General features: G+C 42.7%; 1 long non-coding RNA gene across 1 annotated transcript; it reads left to right on the top strand.

The window, feature by feature from the left end:
- The first annotated feature begins 946 nt into the window (after positions 1-946).
- Positions 947-13,523, top strand: LOC106580733 (uncharacterized). Its single transcript, XR_014381875.1, has 4 exons — positions 947-1,075; positions 7,189-9,835; positions 10,631-10,891; positions 11,922-13,523. It is a non-coding gene; the product is annotated as an uncharacterized LOC106580733 (long non-coding RNA).
- The last annotated feature ends 13,418 nt before the right edge of the window (positions 13,524-26,941 follow it).

Genomic DNA, 26,941 nt, shown 5'->3' with positions numbered 1-26,941 from the left:
TATCAACTTATTTTAGAAATAGGCCCTATATCACTTTCTATCAGGACTGTTGAAAAGTATTTTGTATTTTGAAAATACAAAATACAGTTCTCTAGAGTATCTTGTTACAAAATACACTGGACTGTAGTTCACGCCAGTGAAATACAATTGACAAAATACTCAAGTTATTTAAATACGTACTTCAAATACAACAACATAAACACTTCCCATCTCTGATTAGTATGACCCCACACCTTCTCCAAGATGATCTCCCTTTATCCCCGATTCACAGTAATTTCTCTGATATTGGCTCCGAGGGCTCAGGTTGATGAAACATCACCACAGGCTCTTTTCATGTGACTCCATCTCCTCTCAACTAAGTAATATTACATAAGATCATAATGCAACTGCCACTCCATGGCGTGATTAGCCACCTTCTCTCCCCTTATCTGAATGGAACAGAGAGTTTCACCTTATTTGTCCATCAGAGCCAAAGCCCAAAGCAATTTGCATGTCAGGATGTCCATTGTGCATGTCAGGAGTCTATCGTGTCAACTGTCTTTGCAAGGCTTTATACATTAGTGGAATAATGATATTATTTGCAAAGGGGGGCGGCTGGGGGAAATGGTGACGTAGTGGTGGCTGTACACACGGAAGATCCAGGATTCGGACAGAGACCAGGTGGACTTTGTCTGTTTGGGATTTAGATTCCCAAAGAGTTAGCTCTAAGTCTTGTAGACTGACCTTAATCTGTTTACTGAAATCCCACTGTTAAATTATAGACTCACCCCTGTTCCTCTGCTCCCCTTGCCCCTCCCTCATGCACGTACACACACACACACACACACACACACACACACACACACACACACACCACACACACACACACACACACACACACACACACACACACACACACACACACACACACACACACAGAGTCATGAGTCTCTCTGCACTGGCCCAATCGCTGCTCAGTGCTGTCTGAGTTCAGCGCTCTCCTTTTAAATCCCCCTCTCTGTGGTGAATCAGCACTCGCAGCGCAGCCCTCCGGTGGTACAGCAAGTGGTAGAGAAGTCTACTGAAACAGCCTACAGTAGGTACTCCTGCACTCTCTTCTTTTTCGTACTCTCTCCCCCTCCTCAAATATTGTGTCGTCCCCATCACCCGTTTCCCTGGGTCGACCCTAGCCTTTGTCTTTCGCTGTCCCTGCATCCTCTACACAACGCAACTTTGTACTTTGCTTGTTTTGCTGACAAGTGTGGCGTACGTGGTTCAGTGTAGTTTCACTGTGCCTAGTGATTGTAATGCACATTGAAGAAAGAACACATGGGCAGAGCATGTTTGGGACATGCTAAACAAAGTATGATTGGTGCATGTAAATTGTGAATTGTTAAATGCATTGGCAAGTTAATGGTTCATGGTAAAATGACCTAGGCTTTTAGCCTTTTAAGCTGGTAGACTAATGACTTGACTCTCATGACGGACTTTACATGGTGGATAAACATTTAGGCTGATATAACCATCACTTTCATTTTTGCTGGGTTGACAACATTCCTATTTATGTCAGTCGTTTCTCTCCTGTGAGAGTGAAGACGTGGTAAATTAATCATTAGACCAGGGATTGTGTGTTGACTTTGAAATGTTATTCTCAGAATTATTCTGACACATCGCTATGTCTTAAAATGTTTTGGAATTAGAAGCATGACATTGCATACAAAATGTAAACAAACAAGACCAATAGGTCACAGCTGCTAGCTGTCTTACTCATTGATTTTGCGATACAGTACGTGATGACGAGGATAGTTCAACTACAACCACATATAGTTATTTCGGGCTCAGTCTTTACTACGAAAACAAAAAGGGAACTACAAGCACTCAGATCTCTTAAACGGCCTTCTTTATTCTCTGAAAAATCTTGGCACTTTAATTAAATATACATATTACGAGGTTTATGGAGATATTTTTTACATTTTTCCCCATTTTCTTATATATATATATTTTTTCGTACATTAGGAAATGAATCGCTTGTTAGGGTAAGTTCCTCAAAAAACAAGTGAAAGCAACAACAACAACAAAAAGTGTCTGGACCCCTCATTTACTCAATTGTTTCCTTTATTTTGGCAGTTACCTGTAGACTTGGTATCGCTCGTGATAAAACATGCATTTGGTTTTAAAAAAGCAAACTTCTCCTTTCTCCTTCATACATTATTGTTTCTCGTCTACATTGCATCTTAGTTCTTCTTCTTCTTCCCTGTCATCCCTATCTGGAGCACAACACTTGAATGGAGACAGATGATGAAACTCTGTGGTAAGAGATCACTTAAGTGCTGCTATGCATATGTGAATAACTATGACGTTTGTGATGTTTTATAGATATGTTCCGTCATCCTTCACACAGTGAGTTGATGTTTTCTATTCTCTGTCAGAAGATTGATATCTAAACCATCTAGATATTGAATTTTGGATATTGTCTTGGATATTATCTTCCATAATACAAATTATCTTCCACTGTAAGAAAGGTCCATGTTTAGAACTTTCGCTTTGACACCATGGGCTGTACCCGAGCCTTAAATTAGGTTTTGTCATCTTCACTGAAAATTGGTGAGGTGAGGGAGACGTTATCAGACAGACTGATCATTAACAAGAAGAATTGATCGGTGAACTCACACCCTGCCTCTACTTCAGTGACAACGTCCGCAGACAACTCTTCCATCCAAACGCGGCAGGGCACATCACCTCTGGTTGCGTTTAAACTAAGTTGAGGAGTGGGGAAAAGTGTAAGGTCTTTAGGACCTTCGTGGTATGCATGGTGATTGGTCAAGCCACATATAGCACATGTATGGTTGGATTGACACCTTCAGAACTCTTCCTGGAACCTAAACTGGTTATTAACTTTGCTGAAATGAGTTGCTATGAATATCCAGTGTCCTATTCTACAACCAGAGCTTTATTTGGGACCCAGATGTTTGTTGACTGTGATATACGTTTCAGTGGAAAGTTCATTTTTAGTTACCTCAGTGGAACACGCTTTGGCACACATTTCACCACAGCTAAACACCTGACGGCACCAACTGTAATCATATGTCTGATGAACAGTATTTGGATAAAGGGAAAAAACAATAACTTAAAGCTGGAGGCAGCTGGTCATTTGATGTGTGTGTGATCATCATGCAAAACAACACAGCCGCGGGGCCTGTATGTTATTTACTTAAACATTTATCATCCCTGTCATGACACAACACTTCTCTGGTGGCCTTACACCCTGCGTGGTCCTCCCGGTGTTTAATAGCACACTGAAATAAAACGGTGATGACATAATCAAAGACACGGTTGTTATTTAGCTGAGTTCTCCTCTCGTGCTGTGCCAGGAAACAGAAGCCTGTCAGTTAGGCTCCCCGGCCTGCCAGTGAATGCTTGGCTCTTTTCCCATTGCCTTGTTAGAGAGTATTAATTACAACTCCTAACAGCGGTCGCTATTGATGAACCTCAAGTCTTAATTTGCTGCTTCCTTCTGTCTGTTTTAATGGGTTTCTCATTGGCCTCCAGGGAAAGACAGAGCTCATTGTGAGCCAATCAAAGTAATTTGTCTCATTCATTCACCGGGCCTGTGTCTCTAAGGTCTTTCAAAAGTAGCTCAAGGCCTTAGACACATCCTCACCATTGAGAGACATTAGGCAGTTTTCCATTAACCCAGGTTTTTTCGACAAAAGCAATCATCGCGACATGTGTATTGGAAACGGCGGATATAGGATACCCTTTCTATAGGTCGACAACATTTTTATCCGTTCGACATGGGTGTATTTATTTTGCCTAACTTTCTTTATTGCGACAAATTATGATGGAAATGAATTACGATTGCCGAATACTTTAGAAGGTACATGGGGCACATCATCAAGTAATTACTGTATAAGCTCCACTTTACATTTAATTCTAAATGCCTACTGCTTGCAAAATAAAAATGTTTAACTATAAAAATGTTTCTTTGCAGTCAAGGATTGTCCTGACTTTCAAGAATGCCTGAATTTCTTCGCCTTGCTTTTCTGGTTGGCTGGCAAGTTTCACCATCCAATTATTTCAGATCTACTGGAGTGAAAGTTCCACCATGGCACGGACTAACCGAGGCAGCCGATGTGGCGATACGTTGGCACATGAGAATTATTAGGATATGTGTCAGTTATTGCATTCTATCCATGCGGAAACCTGAGACATGAAACAGATAGGTGGGAGGGCATACAGGCAGTCACAAATGTATTAATGGGCAATTTGCCTAAATAGGTCATGGAAACACTTGAACCACTATGTCCAGCTGTTTTAAATTGACATGATACACTGAACAAAAATATAAATGTAACAGGCAACAATTTCTCAAACTTGCTCAGTGGGTGACATGTCTGGTGAGTATGCAGGCCATGGAAGATCTGGGTCATTTTCAACTTCCAGGAATTGTGTACAGATCGTTGCGACATGGGGCCGTGCATTATCATGCTGAAACATGAGGTGATGGCGGGGGATGAATGGTACGACAATGGGCATCAGGATCTCGTCACGGTATCGCTGTGCATTCAAATTGCCATCGATAAAATGCAGTTGTGTTCATTGTCCGTAGCTTATGCCTGCCCGTACCATAACCCCACCGCCACCATGGGCCACTTTGTTCACAACATTAACATCAGCAAACCACTCGCCCACACAACGCAACGCCATACATCCTCTCTGCCATCTGCCCGGTACAGTTGAAACCGGCATTCATCTGTGAAGATCACACTTCTGCAGTGTGCCAGTGGCCATCCAAGGTGAGCATTTTCCCACTGAAGTCGGTTACCAAACTGCAGTCAGGTCAAGACTCTGGTGACGACGACCAGTACGCAGATGAGCTTCCCTGATACGGTTTCTGACAGTTTGACAACACTACACAACTTTAATTGCTGTTCAATTGAAACTTTGTTTGACACCAAGTTCTCCCTGATCACTCTTCCTAATAGGAGGTGTAGTGGAGGTAGACGGTGGTTCCTCCTGGTTCCTTTCTCTTCTTATCAGTAGCAGATGGGAGGAAGAGAATGATGAACCTGTCCCTTCCTGATGGATCGAGTATGTCTCCATCTAGACCGGCGGTGCAATGAGGCGCGGGGACAGGGAACAGCTAAATGATTGGGCCATCACTGGGTGCAGTTGTCCCGTCTGGCTGGTCTGCCATATGTTAGAGCAGGGTGGGCCAACTCAGACTTAGCTGATAAATGGATGTGCGTTTTAAGCCAGGCAAGGTGAAGAGGGGTGAAGAAGACAGAAAACACCAATAAGTACGTGGAGTGAAAACAAACCTGGCCGTGTCCTCCGAACAATCCTCCAAATGTACTATATATGCAAAAGTATGTGGACACCCCTTCAAATTAGTGGATTTGGCTATTTCAGCCACACCCGTTGCTGACAGGTGTATAAAATCGAGCACACAGCCATGCCCATCTCCATAGGATAACACTGACAGTAGAATGGAAATACTGAAGAGCTCTGTGACTTTCATCGTGGCATCGTCATAGGATGCCACCTTTCCAACAACTCAGTTCGTCAATTTTCTGCCCTGCTAAGGCTGGCCCGGTCAACTGTAAATGCTGTTATTGTGAAGTGGAAACGTCTAGGAGCAAGAACGGCTCAGCCGCGAAGTGGTAGGCCACACAAGCTCACAGAAAGAGACCAACGATTGCTGAATCGCGTAGCGCGCAAACATCGTCTGTCCTCAGTTGCAACACTCACTACCAAGTTCCAAACTGCCACTGGAAGCAATGTCAGCACAAGAACTGTCCGTCGGGAGCTTCATGAAATGGGTTTCCATGGCCGAGTAGCCACACACAAGGCTAAGGTCAACATGCACAATGCCAAGCGTCGGCTGGAGTGGTGTAAAGTTCTCCGCCATTGGACTCTGGAGCAGTGGAAACGCTTTCTCTGGAGTGTTGAACCATGCTTCACCATCTTGCAGTCCAATGGACAAATCTGTGGTTTGGCAGATGCCAGAAGAACACTACCTGTCCTAATGCATAGTGCACATGTAAAGTTTGGTGGAGAGGAATAATGGTTTGGGGCTGTTGTTCATGGTTTGGGCTAGTTTCAGTGAAGGGAAATCTTAATGCTACAGCATACAATTACATTCTAGACGATTCTGTGCTTCCAACTTTGTGGTAACATTTTGGGGATGGCACTTTCCTGTTTCAGCATGACAATTTCCCCGTGCACAAAGCAAGGTCCATAAAGACATGGTTTGTCGAGATCGGTGTGGAAGAATTTGACTGGTCTGCACAGAGCCCTGACCTCAACCCCATCAAACACCTTTGGGATGAATTGGAACACTGAATCGCCCAACATCAGTACCTGACCTCACTAATGCTCTTGTGGCTGAATAGAAGCAGGTCCAGCAATGTTCCAACAGCTAGTGGAAAGCCTTCCTAGAACAGTGGAGGCTGTTATAGCAGCAAAGGGGGGACCAACTGCATATTAATGCCCATGATTTTGGAATGAGATGTTCGACGATCAGGTGTCCACATACATTTGGTCATGTAGTGTAACAACAGAAACACTCTTGTCTGGTAGGTTATTTAGCTAGTTCAAAGCTGCACATTTGCAAGAATCACATCAACAAAGCCACAGCAAAAATATTCTTATTATATTATTTATGGCCATGAAACTGCACCTTTAAACTGTTAATGGGTTTTCATTTTGAGTAGTATAGTTTAACATAGTAAATGATTTGAGTAAAGCTTATATACAAACACTGGTGAGTCCCATAGGAAAAAGGGAGACAATGACTGACTGTGTTGGATAATATAGGTTATGATTGTTAGCTATGATCGTTAGAATAGGACACAAGGTAGAAACCCCAACAGTGACTAACCAGATGCTCTTGATTGTTCTTGTTCACAGCACTGAGGGCATTTCTGTTCACATCATACAGTTCACATTATATGTGGGATGTTCCTACATGTCACACTGATGTGTCTCGCTATTATACCCTTTAAAACACATTTAGTGTTCAGTACTTCAATAACTGAGTACTGGACCATTTTATCAACCTTATGATACCTGTTACCCTCCAGATGCTTTTTTTGGGACACAGGGTTACAGAGCTGCTGTACATATGGGCTATCTCTGATATGCTATTATGCTGGCCTTGATCCAAGTCATCTTTTCATCTCTCTCCTCTTTTCTTTTGTCCCTCAGCATTTTCCGGCTGTGAGTGGGGCCTTCATGGATTCCCCGTACAATGGCAACACGTCCCTCCAGACCTCCACCTCCAACCTCAACGTCAACTTCTCCCGGCCGACCGAGGTGGAAGAGGAGGGCAAGTACTCCAGCGACGCCATCTGGCTTTGGGTAGCCGTCATTGCAACCATCGGCAACATAGTAGTGGTAGCAGTGGTTTGCGCCTGTGCCTTCTAAGACCCGTTAGTTACAAGCACACAGCCGAACATCCCTCTTGCCCCATCTTTCCTCCACTTTAACCTATCCCTATATTAATTTTACTCTTGTAAGTGTCCACCCATAATATTAAAGCCAAGGCCCTGTTCTGAGGGTCAATGGAATATGATAGTGAAAATATAGGGACTGGCTTAACTGATGTTTTCCAGGACTAGGAATGAGAGAAACAATCCTCCGTAGTTACCATACTGTATCTTAACTTAAGCCTATGTCTCACACTGTTTTTTTTTTAATGAGAAATGGTGAAGTGAGCTGATGTGGGCTGTGCCTTTTTATAATGAACATGGTAAATTATTTAAGGAAGTGTGCAATATATAAAGCAGTTGAGTGAGCCTCCCTTCTGCTTTCCAATTGAAGGGTTCACCAGAGGTCAGCCTAAAGGATTAGGGAAGTGTACAGCTGTGAGATCCCCTCTGCCTATGAACCTGAACAGAACACCACATCATATATCTTTGTCTGGTTGATGTCATGTGACTGTTTGTCTGGAATGGATGTGTTGATGCTGCTGTCTTGGTCCAGTTCCCTCTTGAAAAATAGATTTTTATCTCAACAAGACTAACCTGGTTAAATAAGGGTGAAATAAATAATCAGCATCTCTCGTTGTGGCTGGCCATCGTCTCGGAGACCAGTGGAGAGATATGTGACAGATGGTGGCTGGTAGTGGGGCAGAGGGGACAGCGGAGGGGCCCAGGGCAGGCTTGGCAGGGCCCCCAGTACCTGGTGTTATTTCCTGTGACTGCTGCACCCCTGCACTACCATTCACCATTACTGCTCTGTCCTGTCCTCATCAGCCTGTCAGTGATAGAAATCTCCCCAAGCACTTTATAAAACGCAATAAAGTGGGGAGTTTTCTTTCATTTTAACTGCATTGTTCTGCAGTGGCTGTAGACCTGTGCCAGTTTAACTATGCAGTAAAGGCATCCTATTGGGCACACACTGGTTGAATCAATGTTGTTTCCACGTCATTTCAATGAAACGACGTTGAGCCAACATGGAATAGATGTCGAATTGCCGTCTGTGCCGTCAGTGGGATAGCAGTGGCTAATGTTTATGAGTGAGACAAATGTGTAGAAACACAGTATCACCCACAAGCCAAATGAGTGAATGAAGTTGTCAGCACAAATCAGATGTTATACCACCCCTGCTGACATTCTGAAATTACGGAACCACCAATTACATCACACTAAATCATTGAGCCGCCCACCATTACCAGACCACTGCTACAACAACCTCAAGCTGTTGAGCTAGCAATCAAATGATTTCTCTCGTCATAAGAAACCCCATTGCTGTTAACGTTAGTTTTTTAGTTGCTGTGCCAGGCAGGCAGAATCTCACATTCTCCTCAGAATGTCTCTCAGTAGACTAGTGTGTGTGTGTAGGTGGCAGCAGCCCCAGTAGTTCCGTGCTGTGCTGTCTCCCATGCACCCAGTGGAGCCGGGCCACAGACTTGTCAAACGGCAGGGCTTTAATGAGATGTAATGCCTCTCTCTCTCTTTCCTAAAGCGAACACTGACCTCCCGTTGCGCTGTGGTGATCAGAACAGAGCTGATCCCTGCTGCACTCAGCTGCTCTGAACAAAGATAGTGCTTCAAGTGCATTTTTAGAGTGTGACTTCCTCATTTAATCAGCACTAGTTGATAGAGAGAAGGGGGAAGGAGAGAGGAGTAGACGAGAGGAGTGACTGCATGGGAATTGATTTATAACAGCCAACTTCCATGTCATCTCTTTGAAATACAAAACTTTTTTTGAAGTTGAATGGAAAATTCCATTATTTTTATTGAAACCAACGAAGTGGAATAAAAAGTTTGAAAATGGAGAGATTTAGGATCAAAGGTCTGTCTGAGCCATCACTTCACACAGCTAATTGCCCTGATCTCACTGTACAGTAGAGTTAATGAAAACAAGAGACCGATTCATCATGGCATCTCTGAGCGGTCCTTTTCAGGGTCCTTAGAGAGTTTAGCCAGAAACCTGCGGGAACATTAATCCGTTGTCTGTTACAATAAACAACAACAATCGCACTGAATGGGGTCTTCATAAGTATCTGCTGGCAATACCTCAATATGATGCTAACAAGTTAGTATTATACATCCCCACTATATGTAGTTGCTTTAATACTGTAACTATTCTGAAGCAAAATTCATATGAACTAGGTGAGGAATCCCAGGTAGCTATAATAGGAATTTCTTCTACCCTTGTATCGGCTGTGTGCTTTGACATGGGACTGGTTAAGGCTCAGGTGCCCACTGTCTACGGCTCAAATTATGTGCCTGAACTGACTAACACAACTCCTACCCGTCAACTTCTTATTGACCATGGACGCCCCTTGACCACCATGGATGATGGTCCTCCTAAACACCACAAAACGTCATCACAGCCTCAAGTCCAGGTACCGTGTGAACCAGTTTGCAATGTCACTTAGGCGCACGGTTCACCGGACACAGATTAATAAAGCTAATCCTGGCAACAACAAAAAAAATGTATATGGAGATTCTCTATTGAGTTTACTGTTTATTCCAGGCTAAACTTAATCTGTGTCCGGGAAACTGCCCCTTACTGTTTATTCCAGGACTAGGTTTAATCTGTGTCCGGGAAACTGCCCCTTACTGTTTATTCCAGGACTAGGCTTAATCTGTGTTCGGGAAACTGCCCCTTACTATTTATTCCAAGACTAGGCTTAATCTGTGTCCGGGAAACTGCCCCTTGCTGTTTAAGATTTGTTTTTAATTACAGCCTCCATGTAAAAAGTGAATTGTTGCGCTATACGTTATGCCTGTTAAAGGGAATAGTTATTTTTTAGTATTGGGTAACTTGGAGTGATGCTTCATTCATAATCATATTTGTTTGATGTACTGTGTTTCTTTATTTCTATAAGTCAACATTACTTCAGTCACACTACACTATATATTGAATTTAAACATTCCATTAAGCATGCCATTTCCTTATTTGTACTAATGGATGAATCTCTTTATGGTGTTAACTGAGAGCGTGTGTAGACTTGTGATCATGTATCCTCTACTGTGTTATATGATAAATGTCACATTCATAAAGAAACACTACTATGAAAATACTCATGTAGACCCTACCCTGCCAGTTACAGCTGTTAAATGGGGGAGACGTGGCCATGGAGTGCTCCCTCCACCAACAGATGCATTTCACCACGTTTGACTTCCTCCCTCCCTAGGCCCAGAGGGGACTGAAGTCTGCTTAATCACACCCCATAGAGCATTCCATCCTCCGTCTCCTTTCCCCTCTGTTCTCTCTCCTTCCATCCATGCAGAGCACTAGACCGTGCTTTCTGCATTGGCACTGGCCTCTGACCCGAGGCAGGGCACCTCATGCCCACATGCCTATTCCTTCCCAGGCAACAAGAAATAGTCCGGTCATTGCTGGGGAAATGGACAAGTCACTCCTACGAGAGGAGAATTGTAGGAGCAAGGAGCAGGTGGGTATATAAGCGAACACACACACACACACACACACATGTAAATGTACCTTTCTATAACATGGTTGTAATGACAATGCTATGATGTCGTTATGTGCTCTCAGGGTTTGTATTTTTTTCCCTCATCTTTCAATACATTGTAAATGTTTCATACCATTTTCTCATCATAGTTATAATTAGCAAATGATAACATTTATAGGGGCCATTTAAAGTTGAGCTAGATTAGGTAAGCTTCAATTTTGGATTCTGTTCAGTCTATCGCTTCATCAATTCAGTCTGTATCGCTGAAGCATTACAGATTGTGTGATAGAAATGTAAAGGTAATTGAGCTGACATAATGCAGAGTTTACCAAGAATGCGGTCTCCACTAACGCGGGAACATTGCCTTTACATGTCAATCCCGATGTAACGCTGCACTTCTGCAATAAAGATTCAATATAGGCCTGAAGCTAATATTCGATCCAATTATACTAGTTATAATTTAGCTTGAATGAATAAGCACTGTATTGCTGAATGTCATACTGTAGTTATTCACACACACTCAAACATGCTTACCGCTGAGGTATAGCCCAAGACTATGTTGCGTGAATAGGCTCCCCCAAACTAACTTGGGAGCTCTATAATTCATAAGAATCCATAACAATTTGTAAATATTTAAACGGTTTTGAATCCAACATTACACATATCATGATATACACATGTATAAATTGACCAATAACCTAGCGGGGTAATGAAAATATAGTCAGACTTCAAGTGGGTGTTTCTATATGTTGTTGCCATGGGAACACCCTCCATAGATCACCTTACTTTTGTGGTGTTTTCTGGCTCTGGGTCCTCGTCAGACGCTAAGCATCCCAGCTCTCTTCCTCTGCAGAGTGTTGCATTACCCAACGAGGCTTCGCTGCATGTTTGTTAAGTCGGAGATATGAGAATGCTTCTTGACTTTAATGCTGCCGGACATCATATCCCTTCCCTGCTGATTCACAGCGGCTCCCCTAACCCAATGGCTTGTTTGTGTTTGTCTCTGCAGACTCCCAGGAATTTTCCATCCTTCCTCGGGCCTCCAGGAATATATATGCTAATTAAAGCTGACTTCCTATATCTTGAGTACAGCAGAAACAGTATGGTTGACTAGGGACTGTGACTTTATAAAAGCACCCAGAGGAAACCCATAAAGACTACATGGAGGCTGGGAGGAATATTGTGGATAGGTGGGACTTGAGAGGTGACAGTAACAGACATCATATTTATGACTTCAACAAATAATACCATATCTTATTCAAGGTTACTTGTAGTTAACTTTATTTGGAATGTGCTGTGACTCATGACACTCAAAGGACCTAGAAAGTATGTCTTGTATGTCTTGTTTTGAAATTGATTTTTGACAGCGATTCACATATTCATTGCAATGAATGAATGGATATTTATCGACTTCGTTGACTCTGAAGCCTTGGATTCTACATTTCTGTGCATCCAGTTGCAGTGTTGTAAGTTCTGAAAGCTCCCTGTAGGTGTCAGGGTTACCGCTATGAAATACTGATTAACAGAAAGGCTGTTGGCTAAATACAGGAGCTGTATTAGTTCAATTAATTCACAATGTTCATTCACAAAAGCATTCTATAACAATTTACTTCCTACAAAATACTGCACAGAGTCATGTCACTGCAATTGTTTTAAATTACATTTCTAGAGGGGGAGGGGAACACTTACTGTCTTGACTTTCCATAAATGTATGACCTACTTTGAAAAGATATCTTGTAAAAAAAAAAGAGAAGGAAATCTAACATTTGGGGGTTTTCTTTTCATTTCAGTATGTGTAAAAGCATGATTGCAATGTACAGTATAAACACTATGGGGGTTATTCATTTTTATTTTTAACATGATATTTCAGGCTCATTATTATTTTGTTCCCATGCTAGATTAACCAAAACATGCGCACACACGCGTTGTGAAACGTGGCTTGCATTACATGAGCCAGGATTCAATATGTGTACCTTTATAAGGATAATGGATGTGTACACGTCAGTAAATTAGGCCAGCTCTGTTGTTCATATGCTCCTCAATACCAGTAGTCCCAACATCCAAGCCATGTGTACATGCTCATCGCAAAGACATCTTAATATGGAAAACACTTAAATGCAGCTGGTGCGAGACCACATGACAGTTCAACCATGATCATTTTCTTGTGTTTTCAATTTCTTTTGTGATATTTTGATTTAGTATGAGCTTACTTAGCGTGTTTGCATGTATTGTGTTACTTCCGTCCCAAAATGTTGTTCGTCGACATCTCTGCAAGCTGCGTTCCAGTAAGGGATAAATAATGTAATAATCATGATCTTATGGAATATTGATTGGATGATTCATTACTTTGTACATGTAGAACTAATGTGGAATATTTTTTGTAAACTTTTTATTGATCATGTACATTTTTCCAATGTTTTAGCAATTGTCAGTGCAGAAAAATTGCTGCTATAGTCATGATGTGTTTTTTTTACACACTCTTGCAAGTGAACAGAAAAGCTTAGAAGTAAACATGTTTTTACCTGCATAATAAAAAAATCTATATTGTGTGTTAACCTCATGATTTACCATCCTGTTTAATTCAATTAAATTGATAAGAATGTGAAAATGATGGGTTGTCCTGTCAGGTTATTCTTCATTTGCATGTGAATGAATAATATTGTGCTATCACAAATCTGTCAATGTCCTACTCATATGGGGTTGAATCCGCAGTGGACTAATTTCATCCTTTGAACAAATGTTTTCCCCCCAAATCATAGTGATGGGTTTAAAGAGAGAAGATTCTCTTGTTCTTTCAGAATTAGCATTGGCTCTGAAATGGCAACTCCAGTTCAAAATTGAAATCAGCTTATTCGTTCTGGCATAGCCACACTCAAGTGGCCTTCTAGAGATAATGCCCCTTGCAAGGAGATAGACTCAAATTGGACTATTATACTGTAATACAACATTTACAGTTTAAGTCGGAAGTTTACATAAACGTTAGCCAAGTACATTTAAACTCAGTTTTTCACAATTCCTGACATTTAATCCTCGTAAAAATTCCGTCTTAGGTCAGTTAGGATCACCACTTTATTTGAAGAATGTGAAACGTCAGAATAATAGTAGAGAGAATGATGTATTTCAGCTTTTATATCTTTCATCACATTCCCAGTGGGTCAGAAGTTTGCATACACTCAATTAGTATTTGGTAGCATTGCATTTAAATTGTTTAACTTGGTCAAACGTTTCGGGTAGCCTTCCACAAGCTTCCCACAATAAGTTGGATGAATTTTGGCCCATTCCTCCTGACAGAGCTGGTGTAACTGAGTCAGGTTTGTAGGCCTCCTTGCTCGCACACGCTTCTTCAGTTCTGCCCACAAATGTTGTATAGGATTGAGGTCAGGGCTTTGTGATGGCCACTCCAATACCTTGACTTTGTTGTCCTTAAGCCATTTTGCCACAACTTTGGAAGTATGCTTGGGGTCATTGTCCATTTGGAAGACCCATTCGCAACCAATTATTTTTACTTCCTCACTGATGTCTTGAGATGTTGCTTCAATATATCCACATAATTTTCCTACCTCGTGATGCCATCTATTTTGTGAGGTGCAGCAAAGCACCCCCACAACATGATGCTGCCACCCCCGTGCTTAACGGTTGGGATGGTGCTCTTCAGCTTGCAAACCTCCCCCTTTTTCCTTCAAACATAACGATGGTCATTATGGCCAAACAGTTCTATTTGTGTTTCATCAGACCAGAGGACATTTCTCCAAAAAGTACAATCTTTGTCCCCAAGTTCAGTTGTAAACCGTACTCTGGCTTTTTTATGGCGGTTTTGGAGCAGTGGCTTCTTCCTTGCTGAGCGGCCTTTCAGGTTATGTCGATATAGGACTCGTTTTACTGTGGATATAGATACTTTGTACCTGTTTCCTCCAGCATCTTCACGAGGTCCTTTGCTGTTGTTCTGGGATTGATTTGAACTTTTTGCACCAAAGTACGTTCATCTCTAGGAGACAGAAGGCTCCTCCTTCCTGAGCGGAATGACGGCTGCTTGGTCCCATGGGGTTTATACTTGTGTACTATTGTTTGTACAGATGAACGTGATACCTTCAGGCATTTGGAAATTGCTCCCAAGGATGAACCAGACTTGTGGAGGTCTACCATTTGTTTTCTGAGGTCTTGGCTGATTTCTTTTGATTTTCCCATGATGTCAAGCAAGCACTGAGTTTGAAGGTAGGCCTTGAAATACAGTACATCCACAGGTACACCTCCAATTGACCAAATGATGTCAATTAGCCTATCAGAAGCTTCTAAAGCCATGACATTTTCTGGAATTTTCCAAGCTGTTTAAAGTCAACTTCAAAGTCAACTTAGTAAACTTCTGACCCTCTGGAATTGTGATACAGTGAATTATAAGTGAAATAATCTGTCTGTAAACAATTGTTGGAAAAATTACTAACCAACTTGTCAAAACTGTAGTTTGTTAACAAGAAATTTGTGGAGTCGTTGAAAAACTAGTTTTAATGGCTCCAACCTAAGTGTATGTATACTTCCAACTGCAGCTGTATGTGGCTCTTCTATCTCTCATATATACAATTAAAATGAGAATCAATTAGTGTCAGTAGCAATTTTACTGAAGCTTAAATCCTGGGCTTTTTCAGGGCCATTTAAGCATTTCTTTTAATGTTTTTTTTCTCTGAGAGGAACTGGGGTGAACCACGAGGTAAAAGCACTTATCCACCTGACGTTTTAGAGCTGGAACAACCTTGGATTGTGGGAACTAACTTTACTTGGCTGATGTGTTACATAGTATGTCAGGAAATTGGCTTACACAGGAATTAGGAATATTAATACCAAAAGTATTGGTGTCAGCCTGACTGTCAGTCGCTGTGGAAAACCAGTAAATCTTTAGGATAAAGGCTAATATTTGTCAACGTTTTGATAGGTGGTAAGAAAGTACAGAGTGTATATTACATTTTAAATGCATGCTTGGATAGTTTTATAGTACGGTAAGCAGTTGATGTGTATACGTAAGACACACTGGGTGTGTTTTGTACAGTTTAGGATGTTTGGGCTCCAGGCAATCCATAATAAGCCATTTGTAGTCATGCCACATATGTGTCTTTGGGGAGAGAATACACACACATTGGGAATACCCCTCTCTGTTAGCCCACTGGGCATTCTAAAGCTTAACAAAACATGTTCATTTGCTGCCATCCCAATGATGTCACAGCAATTTACTGTAGAGTAGAGTGCTATCCTCCACTTTCTCAATACAGTCTCCTCTGGTCCACAATGAAATATCAATCCTTTATTGATTTTAACACCGAAATATGCCTTGATTTTCAGGTCAGAGTATCTGGAATGCTACACAAACACAGTAAAACCATATGTGGCTGAAGTACAATCGCTAGAGCCATGTTTGAATCCCTGTCGGAGGTACCCCCGAATTCACTACATTGATGCCAGAAGTGGGATGGTGCCTGGGAGGCCATCGGAGAGGCGTGTTCACGAGAGGGACTTGGTATAGAGAAGCGTGGGGACTCTAAAGCATAATACAGTCATCTCATACCTTTTTTCACCACTTTTTTCAAATGTTGGAATTGTATAACAATCAAGCAGTCACTGTTTATAAAACCAACATATCACATAAGAAATTATGCTTAGTGATGCTAAGCTAAATGGTGAATTTGGCTGTGTATCATTCTGAAAGAGCAGCATGGTTACCTGGTTACCCCTGAACGACCCCAGACGCTCATCACTTTTCTGGGCGATCCGAATGCACCCTCTCCCACTCCTTGACTCACCCTGTCTGGCTCTTAGGTTGGAAATAGAGGGAAGCGTCAGAGCATGAAATGCACTGCTCCAGCGTTGTCTCCGGAGTTAATGGATACTCAACCCTGAGATGGTAATCTGAGGCAGGCAGGCAAGGAGAGAAAGAGGGCGAGTGGGAACTGGCGTTAGCAAGATATACACTGAGTGTACAAAACATTAGGAGCACCTTCCTAATATTGAGTTGTACCGCCTTTTGCCCTCAGAACAGCCTCAGTTCGTCAGGGCATGGACTCTACAAGGTGTCAAAAGCGTTCCACAGGGATGCTGGCCCATGTTGACTCCAATGCTTCCCACAGTTGTGTCAAGTTGGATGTCCTTTGGCTGGTGGACCATTCTTGATACACACAGGAAACTGTTGAGCGTAAAAAACCCAGCAGTGTTGCAGTTCTTGACACAAACTGGTGCGCCTGACATCTACTACCATATCGCGTTCAAAGGCACTTAAATATTTTGTCTTGCCCATTCACCCTCAATGGCACACACACAATCCATGTCCCAACTGTCTCAAGGCTTAAAAATCCTTCTTAAAACTGTCTCCTCCCCTTCATCTACACTGATTGAAATGGATTTAACAAGTGACATCAAAAATGGATCATAGCATTCACCTGGTCTATGTCATGGAAAGAGCAACTGTTTTTAATGTTTTGTACACTCAGTACAAAACACTTCCACTACACAAAACACATACACAATACCACAGTTTCCTGAGAAAGAAGTATAGCAAGTTTATGTTGAATTACTACGGGGTAACCTTAGATCCAAGATGTGTTTATAAGCTATCATCCTTAGATTGGAGTCACAGGTTATCACATAACATACATTGACTGTAGTTGTACCTGCCCTCCAGGACATCTACAACACCCAGTGTCACAGGAAGTCAAGAAGGTCATCAAGGACCTATTAACTGGCTATCACCCGGTTCTTCTACCCTGCACCTTAGAGACTGCTGCCTTCAGAAAATTCAAAATTGATTCCCTAGATTTTTTTCCTCATCCATCTACACGCACATACCTCATAATGACAAAGTGAAAACATGTTTTCAGAAATGTTAGCGAATTTATTGGCAGCGATTACAGCTGTGAGTCTTTCTGGGTAAGTCTCTAAGAGCTTTCCACACCTAGATGGTGCAACATTTTCCCCTTATTTGTTTAAAAACATTTGCCCCTTATTTGTTAAAGAATTCTTCAAGCTCTGTTAAATTGGTTGTTGATAATTGCTAGACAACAATTTTCAGGTCTTGCCATATATTTTCAAGCAGATTTAAGTCAAAACTGTAACTCTGCCACTCAGGAACAATCACTGTCTACTTGGTAAGCAACTCCAGTCTAAATATGGCATTGCGTTTTAGGTTACTGTCCTGCTAAAAGGTGAATGAATCTCCCAGTGTCTGGTGGAAAGCAAACTGAACCAGGTTTTCCTATAGGATTTTGCCTGTGCTTAGCTCCATTCCATTTATTTTTTATCCTGAAAAATTCCCCAGGCCTTAACGATTACAAGCACACCAATAACATGATGCAGCCACCACTATGATTGAAAATATGGAGAGTGGTACTCAGTAATATGTTGTAGTGGATTTGGCCCAAACATAATGCTTTGTATTCAGAACAAAAAGTAAATTGCTTTGCCACATTGTCTGTAGAGCTCCGAGAAAGGAATATGTCGAGGCACAGATCTGCGGAAGGGTACCCAAAAAATTATGCAGCATTGAAGGTCCCTAAGAACACAGTGGCCTCCATCGTTCTAAAATGAAAGAAGTTTGGAACCACCAGACTCTTCCCAGAGCTGCAAACTGAGCAATCGGGGGAGAAGAGCCTTGGTCAGGGAGGTGACCAAGAACCCAGTGGTCACGCTGACAGAGCGCCAGAGTTCCTCTGTGGAGATGGGAGAACCTTCCAGAAGGACAACCATCTCTGCAGCACTTCACCAAACAGGCCTTTATAATAGAGTGGCCAGACTGAAGTCACTCTTCAGTAAAAGGCACATGACAGCCTGCTTGGAGTTTGCCAAAAGGCAAACCAAGATTAAACTCTTTGGCCTGAAAGCCAAGCGTCACGTCTGGAGGAAACCTGGCACCATCACTATGGTGAAGCATGGTGGTGGCAACATCATGATGTGGGGATGTTTTTCAGCAGTAGGGACTGGGAGACTAGTCAGGATCGAGGGAAAGATGAACGGAGCAAAGTACAGAGAGATCCTTGATGAAAACCTGTTCCAGAGTGCTCAGGACCTCAAACTGTGGTGAAGGTTCACCTTCCAACAGGACAACAACCCTTAGCACACAGCTAGAAAATGCAGGAGTGGCTTCAGGACAAGTCTTTGAATGTCCTTGAGTGGTTCAGTCAGAGCCTGGACTTGAACCCGATCGAACATCTCTGGAGAGACCTGAAAATAGCCTTGCTGCGATGCTCCCCATCCAACTGTATATACTGTATATACACACACTACCGTTCAAAAATTTGGGGTCACTTAGAAATGTCCTTGTTTTTGAAAGAAAAGCAACTTTTTTGTCTATTACAATAACATCAAATTGATCAGAAATATAGTGTAGACATTGTTTATGTTTTAATGACTATTGTAGCTGGAAACGGCTGATCTTTTATGGAATATCTACATAGGCATACAGAGGCCCATTATCAGCAACCATCACTCCTGTGTTCCAATGGCACGTTGTGTGAGCTAATCCAAGTTGATCATTTTAAAAGGCTAATTGATAATTAAAAACCCTTTCGCACTTATGTTAGCGTAGCTGAAAACTGTTGTGTGACTAAGGAAGCAATAAAACTGACCTTCTTTATACTAGTTGAGTATCTGGAACATCAGCATTTGTGGGTTTGATTACAGGCTCATAATGGCCAGAAACAAAGAACTTTCTTTCTTGTTCTGAGAAATGAAGACTATTCCATGTGAGAAATCGCCAAGAAACTGAAGATCTCGTACAACGCTGTGTACTACTCCCTTCACAGAACAGCGCAAACTGGCTCTAACCCGAATAGAAAGAGGAGTGGGAGGCCCCGGTGCACAACTGAGCAAGAGGACAAGTACATTACAATATCTATTTTGAGAAACAGACGCCTCAGAAGTCCTCAACTGGCAGCTTCATTAAGTTGTAGCCGCAAAACACCAGTCTCAACGTCAACAGTGAAGAAGCGACCACGGATGCTGGCCTTCTAGGCAGAGTTGCAAAGAAAAAGCCATATTTCAGACTGGCCAACCACTCTTTTCCGCTGCTGCTACTATCTGTTTATCATCTATGCATAGTCACTTTAACTATACATTCATATACATATTACCCCAATTAGCCTGACGAACCGGTGCCCCCGCACATTGGCTACCTGGACTATCTGCATTGTGTCCTGCCACCCCCCACCCGCCAACCCCTCTTTTATGCTGCTGCTACTCTCTGTTTATCATATATGCAAAGTCACTTTAACTATACCTACATGTACATATTGCCTAGATTAGCCTGACTAACCTGTGCCTGTATATAGCCTCGCTACTGTTATAGCCTCGCTACTGTTATTTTCACTGTCTTTTGACTGTTGTTTTTATTTCTTTACATATCTATTGTTCACCTAATACCAATTTTTTACTTAAAAATTGCACTGTTGGTTAGGGACTGTAAGTAAGCATTTCACTTTAAGGTCTACACCTTAAAATGGAGCAGGAAGAAATGGCAGCAATTTTACGGGCACCCAACCAATTGTGCTATTATGTGGTTTTTTTTGCGTTATTTGTAACTTATTTTGTACATAATGTTTCTGCCACCGTATCGTACGGCAAAAAAGAGCTTCTGGATATCAGGACAGCGATCACTCACCTCGGATTAGACAAAGATTTTTTCTTCAACAAGCAGGAAGCACAGGACATTCTCCAAACACCCGACAGGGCCAACATCCCCGTTATTTACAAGAGGAGGAGACGCAGGTATAGAGGACACAGAGCGGGATGCCTCGTGAGGACCCGCAGAAGGTGAGTAGGAAAGCTGCCGTTACCGTCAATGTTACTCGCCAACGTGCAATCATTGGACAAGAAATTAGCCGTGGTACGATCATGAATATCCTACCAACGGGACATCAAAAACTGTAATATCTTATGTTTCACAGAATCGTGCCTGAATGACGACATGGATATTCAGCTAGCGGGATATAGGCTGCACCAGCAAGATAGAACAGCACACTCCGGTAAGACGAGAGGGGGGCGGTCTGTGCATATTTGTAAACAACAGCTGGTGCACGAAATCTAAGAAAGTCGCTAGATTTTGCTCGCCTGAAGTAGAGTATATTGTGATAAATTGCAGGCCACACTACTTGCCTAGAGAGTTTTCAGCTATACTTTTCGTGGCTGTTTATTTACCACCACAGACAGATGCTGGCACTAAGACCGCACTCAGTCAGCTGTATAAGGAAATAAGCAAACAGAAAACCACTCACCCAGAGGCGCTCCTAGTGGCCGGAGACTTTAATAACGCAGGGAAACTTAAATCAGTTCTACCAAATTTCTATCAACATGTTAAATGTGCAACCAGAGGGAAAAAAATTCTAGGTCACCTGTACTCCACACACAGAGATGCGTACAAAGCTCTCCCTTGCCCTCCATTTGGTAAATCTGACCACAACTCTATCCTCCTGATTGCTGCTTACAAGCAAAAATTTAAGCAGGAAGCACCAGTGACTCGGTCTATAAAAAAATGGTCAGATGAAGCAGATGCTAAACTACAGGACTGTTTTGCTATCACAGACTGGAACATGTTCTGGGATTCTTCCGATGGCATTGAGGAGTACACCACATCAGTCACTGGCTTTATATATAAGTGCATCGAGGACATCGTCCCCACAGTGACCGTACATACTTACCCCAACCAGAAGCCATGGATTACAGGTAACATTCGCACTGAGCTGCCACTTTCAAGGTGCGAGACTCTAACCCGGAAGCTTACAAGAAATCCTGCTATGCCCTGCGACGAACCATGAAACAGGCAAAGTGTTAATACAGGGCTAAGATTGAATCATACTACACCGGCTCCGACGCTTGTCTTATGTGGCAGGGCTTGCAAACTATTACAGACTACAAAGGGAAGCACAGCCGCGAGCTGCCCAGTAACACAAGCCTACCAGACGAGCTAAATCACTTCTATGCTCGCTTTGAGGCAAGGAATACTGAGGCATGCATGAGAGCATCAGCTATGTGATCACACTGTCCGTAGCCGACGTGAGTAAGACCTTTAAACAGGTCAACATACACAAGGCTGCGGGGCCAGACGGATTACCAGGACGTGTGCTCCGGGCATGTGCTGACCAACTGGCAGGTGTCTTCACTGACATTTTCAACATGTCCCTGATTGAGTCTGTAATACCAAAATGTTTCAAGCAGACCACCATAGTCCCTGTGCCCAAGAACACAAAGGCAACCTGCCTAAATGACTACAGACCCATAGCACTCACGTCTGTAGACATGAAGTGCTTTGAAAGGCTGGTAATGGCTCACATCAACACCATTATCCCAGAAACCCTACACCCACTCTAATTTGCATACCGCCCAAACAGATCCACAGATGATGCAATCTCTATTGCACTCCACACTGCCCTTTCCTACCTGGACAAAATGACCACTTATGTGAGAATGCTATTCATTGACTAGAGCTCAGTGTTCAACACCATAGTACCCTCAAAGCTGATCACTAAGCTAAGGATCCTGGGACTAAACACTTCCCTCTGCAACTGGATCCTGGACTTCCTGACGGGCCGCCCCCAGGTGGTGATGGTAGGTAGCAACACATCTGCCATGCTGATCCTCAACACTGGAGCCCCTCAGGGGTGCGTGCTCAGTTCCCTCCTATACTCCCTGTTGACCCATGACTGCATGGCCAGGCACGACTCCAACACCATCATTAAGTTTGCAGACGACACAACAGCCTATAGGGAGGAGGTCAGAGACCTGGCCGGGTGGTACCAGAATAACAACCTATCCCTCAACGTAACCAAGAGTAAGGAGATGATTGTGGACTACACGAAAAAGAGGACCGAGCATGCCCCCATTCTCATCGACGGGGCTGTAGTGGAGCAGGTTGAGAGCTTCAAGTTCCTTGGTGTCCACATCAACAACAAACTAGAATGGTCCAAACACACCAAGACGGTCATGAACAGGGCACGACAAAGCCTATCCCCCTCAGGAAACTAAAAAGATTTGGCATGGGTCCTGAGATCCACAAAAGGTTCTACAGCTGCAACATCGAGTGCATCCTGACTGGTTGCATCACTGCCTGGTACGGCAATTGCTCGGCCTCCGACCGCAAGGCACTAGAGAGGGTACATCACTGAGGCTAAGCTGCCTGCCATCCAGGACCTCTACACTAGGCGATGTCAGAGGAAGGCCCTAAAAATTGTCAAAGACCCCAGCCACCCCAGTCATAGACTGTTCTCTCTACTACCGCATGGCAAGCAGTACCGGAGTGCCAAGTCTAGGACAAAAAGGCTTCTCAACAGTTTTTACCCCCAAGCCATAAGACTCCTGAACAGGTAATCAAATGGCTGCCCGAACTATTTGCATTGTGTGCCCCCCAACCCCTCTTTTACGCTGCTGCTACTCTCTGTTTATCACATATGCATAGTCACTTTAACTATACAGTATATTCATGTACATACTACCTCAATTGGCCCGACCAACTAGTGCTCCCGCACATTGGCTAACCGGGCTATCTGCATTGTGTCCTGCCACCCAACACCCACCAACCCCTCTTTTACGCTACTGCTACTCTCTGTCCATCATATGTGCATAGTCACTTTAACCATATCTACATGTACATACTACCTCAATCAGCCTGACTAACTGGTGTCTGTATGTAGCCTCGCTACTTTTATAGCCTCGCTACTGTATATAGCCTCGCTACTGGTATTTTTCGCTGTATTTTACTGGTGTTTTTATTTCTTTACTTACATTTTTTGCACTTTTCGTTAGAGCCTGTAGGTAAGCATTGTATTCGGCGCACGGGACAAATAAACTTTGATTTGATTTAAATTTGTCCTTTGTTCTGGAGTCCCAATTGGAGATTTTTTGTTCCAACCAGCATGTCTTTGTGAGATGTGTTGTGGGTGAACTGATGATCTCTGCATGTGTATTTCCCACCGTAAAGAATGGAGGAGGAAGTGTTATGGTGTGGGGGTGCTTTGCTGGTGACACTGTCTGTGATTCATTTAGAATTCAAGGCACACTTAACCAGCATGGCTACCACAACATTCTGCAGCGATACACCATCCCATCTGGTTTGGGCTTAGTGGGACAGGACAATGACCCAACACACCTCCAGGCTGTGTAAGGGCTATTTTACCAAGAAGGAGAGTGATGGAGTGCTGCATCAGATGACCTGGCCTCCACAATCCCTGACCTCATCCAAATTCAGATGGTTTAGGATGAGTCAGACTAAAGAGTGAAAGAAAAGCAGCCAACAAGTGCTCAGCATATGTGGGAACTCCTTCAAGACTGTTGGAAAAACATTCCAAGTGAAGCTGGTTGAGAGAATGCCAAGGGTGTGCAAAGCTGTCATCAAAGCAAAGGGTGGCTATTTGAAGAATCTCAAGTATGAAATATATTTTGATTTAACACTTTTTTGGTTAGTACATGATTCCATATGTGTTATTTCATGGTTTTGATGTCTTCACTATTATTCTACAATGTAGAAAATAGTAAAAATAAACACACACAGTTGCAAGAAAAAGTATGTGAACCCTTTGGAATTATCTGAATTTCTGCATAAATTGGTCAAACTATGTGGTCTGATCTTCCTCTAAGTCACTACAATAGACACAGTGTGCTTAAACTAATAACACAAAAATTATTGTATTTTTCTTGTCTACATTGAATACATAATTTAAATATTCACAGTGTAGGTTGGAAAAAGTATGTGAACCCCAAGGCTAATGACTTCTCCACAAGATAATTGGAGTCAGGAGTCAGCTAACCTGGAGTCCAATCAATGAGACGAGTCACATGCTAAGATCTCTGTTGACGAGTCTACGTTACGTAAAACACTAAACAAGAATGGTGTTCATGGGAGGACACCATGGTAGATGCCACTGCTGTCTGAAGTTCCCAAAAGAGCACCTGGATGTTCCACAGCTTTAATGTCAAAATATTCTGTGGACAGATTAAACTAAAGTTGAGTTGTTTAGAAGGAACACACAACACTATGTGTGGAGAAAAAAAGGCACAGCACACCAACATCAAAACCTCATACCAACTGTAAAGTATGGTGAAGGGAGCATCATGGTTTGGGCTGCTTTGCTGCCTCAGGGCCTGGACAGCCTACAGGGAGCAGGTCAAACACCTGGCTGCATGGTGCGCTGACAACAACCTGGTCTTCAATGCAAAGAAAACCAAGGAGCTCATTGTGGATAACAGGAAGTCTAAAAGCTGCAGCCACGCCCCAGTTCTCATTGATGGCATTGAGGTGGAGCGTGTGCCCAGCTTCAATTTTCTGGGTGTCTACATCTCCGAGGACCTCTCCTGGACCCTCAACCCTGGTCAAAAAGGCACAGCAGTGCCTGTACTTTTTGAGGACGCTGAAGAAGGCCCACCTGTCTCCCAAGATCCAGGTGAACTTTTACCGCTGCACGGTCGAGAGCATTTTGACTAACTGCGCCACAGTGTGGTTTGGCAGATGCTCCATGGCCGACCGGAAGGCCCTGCAACGGGTGGTGAAAACCGCCCAGCACATCACTGGTGCACAGCTCCCTGCCATCGTAGACCTCCAGCGCAAGCGGTGTCTGCGTAGTGCATGCGGCATCATCAGGGACCCTTCACATCCATGCCACAAACTGTTTGCCCTCCTACCATCAGGCAGGCGGAACAGGTCTATATGTTCCCGCACTAGCAGGCTCAAGAACAGTTTCTTTCCAGCTTCTGTAACCCTGCTGAACTCTGTGACACGGCACTAGCCATATCCACCTGCCCACCGCTTAGTACTGCCTCTCAGGGGCCTTGTTGCATTACTCACTTTGCACTCTTCACGGTACTACTGGACTCTGAAATTGCTTTGCAAAGTCTGATTAAAGACATGATTCAGTTGTACATGTAGATGTCTACCTCGGTAACCTCATTGCTGCTATCCCTGTATTTCAGTTGCATGCCTCCTTGCACTTTCAATTTGCCTTCATTGCACATTTAGACTTGCCATTTGTACTTGCCATTTGCCTTCATTGCACATTTGTACATCCCACTTAATAATATACATTGTACTTAATTGTTTCACTTATAAATTAGTTGTACTCTTATTTGCACTTCTGGTTAGATTTCGTTGTCCTGTACTTGTACTTGTTCAATGACAATACATTTGAATCTAATCTAATCATTGACGAAAAAATGAATTCCCATGTTGATGAAGACCTTTTGCAGGAGAATGTAAGGCTATCTGTCCGCCAATTGAAACTCAACAGAAGTTGGGTGATGCAACAGGACAACGACCCAAAACATAGTAGTAAATCAACAACTGAATGTCTTCAACAGAAGAAAATACACCTTCTGGAGTGGCCCAGTCAGAGTCCTGACCTCAACACAATTGAGATGCTGTGGCATGACCTCGAGAGCGGTTCACACCAGAATATTGCTGAACTGCAACAGTTTTTAAAGAGGAATGGTCCAAAATTCCTCCTGACGATTGTGCAGGTCTGATCTGCAACTACCAAAAACGTTTGGTTGAGGTTATTGCTGCCAAAGGAGTGTCAACCAGTTATTAAATCCAAGGGTTCACATACTTTTGCACCCTACACTGGGAATGTTTATAGACTGTGTTTGTCTATTGTTGTGATTTAGATGAAGATCAGATCAAATTTTATGACCATTTTGTGCAGAAATCCAGGTAATTCTAAAGGGTTCACATACTTTTTCTTGCCACTGTATATATATATATACAGTGGCAAGAAAAAGTATGTGAACCCTTTAGAATTACCTGGATTTCTGCACAAAATGGTCATAAAATTATATATGTGTGTGTATATATGTGTGTGTATATACAGTACCAGTCAAAAGTATGGACACACCTACTCATTCAAGGGTTTTTCCTTTATTGTAGAATAATAGTGAAGACATCAAAACTATGAAATAACACATATGGAATCATGTAGTAACAAAAAAAAAGTGTTAAACAAATCAAAATATTTTTTATATTTGAGATTCTTCAAAGTAGCCACCCTTTGTCTTGATGACAGGGTTTGCACACTCTTG

Source organism: Salmo salar, chromosome 20, assembly GCF_965601325.2.
Source record: "Salmo salar chromosome 20, fSalSal1, whole genome shotgun sequence".
Classification (NCBI taxonomy): domain Eukaryota; kingdom Metazoa; phylum Chordata; class Actinopteri; order Salmoniformes; family Salmonidae; genus Salmo; species Salmo salar.
Note: the sequence above shows the minus strand (reverse complement) of the source record. Positions and strands in the feature narration are given on the sequence as shown.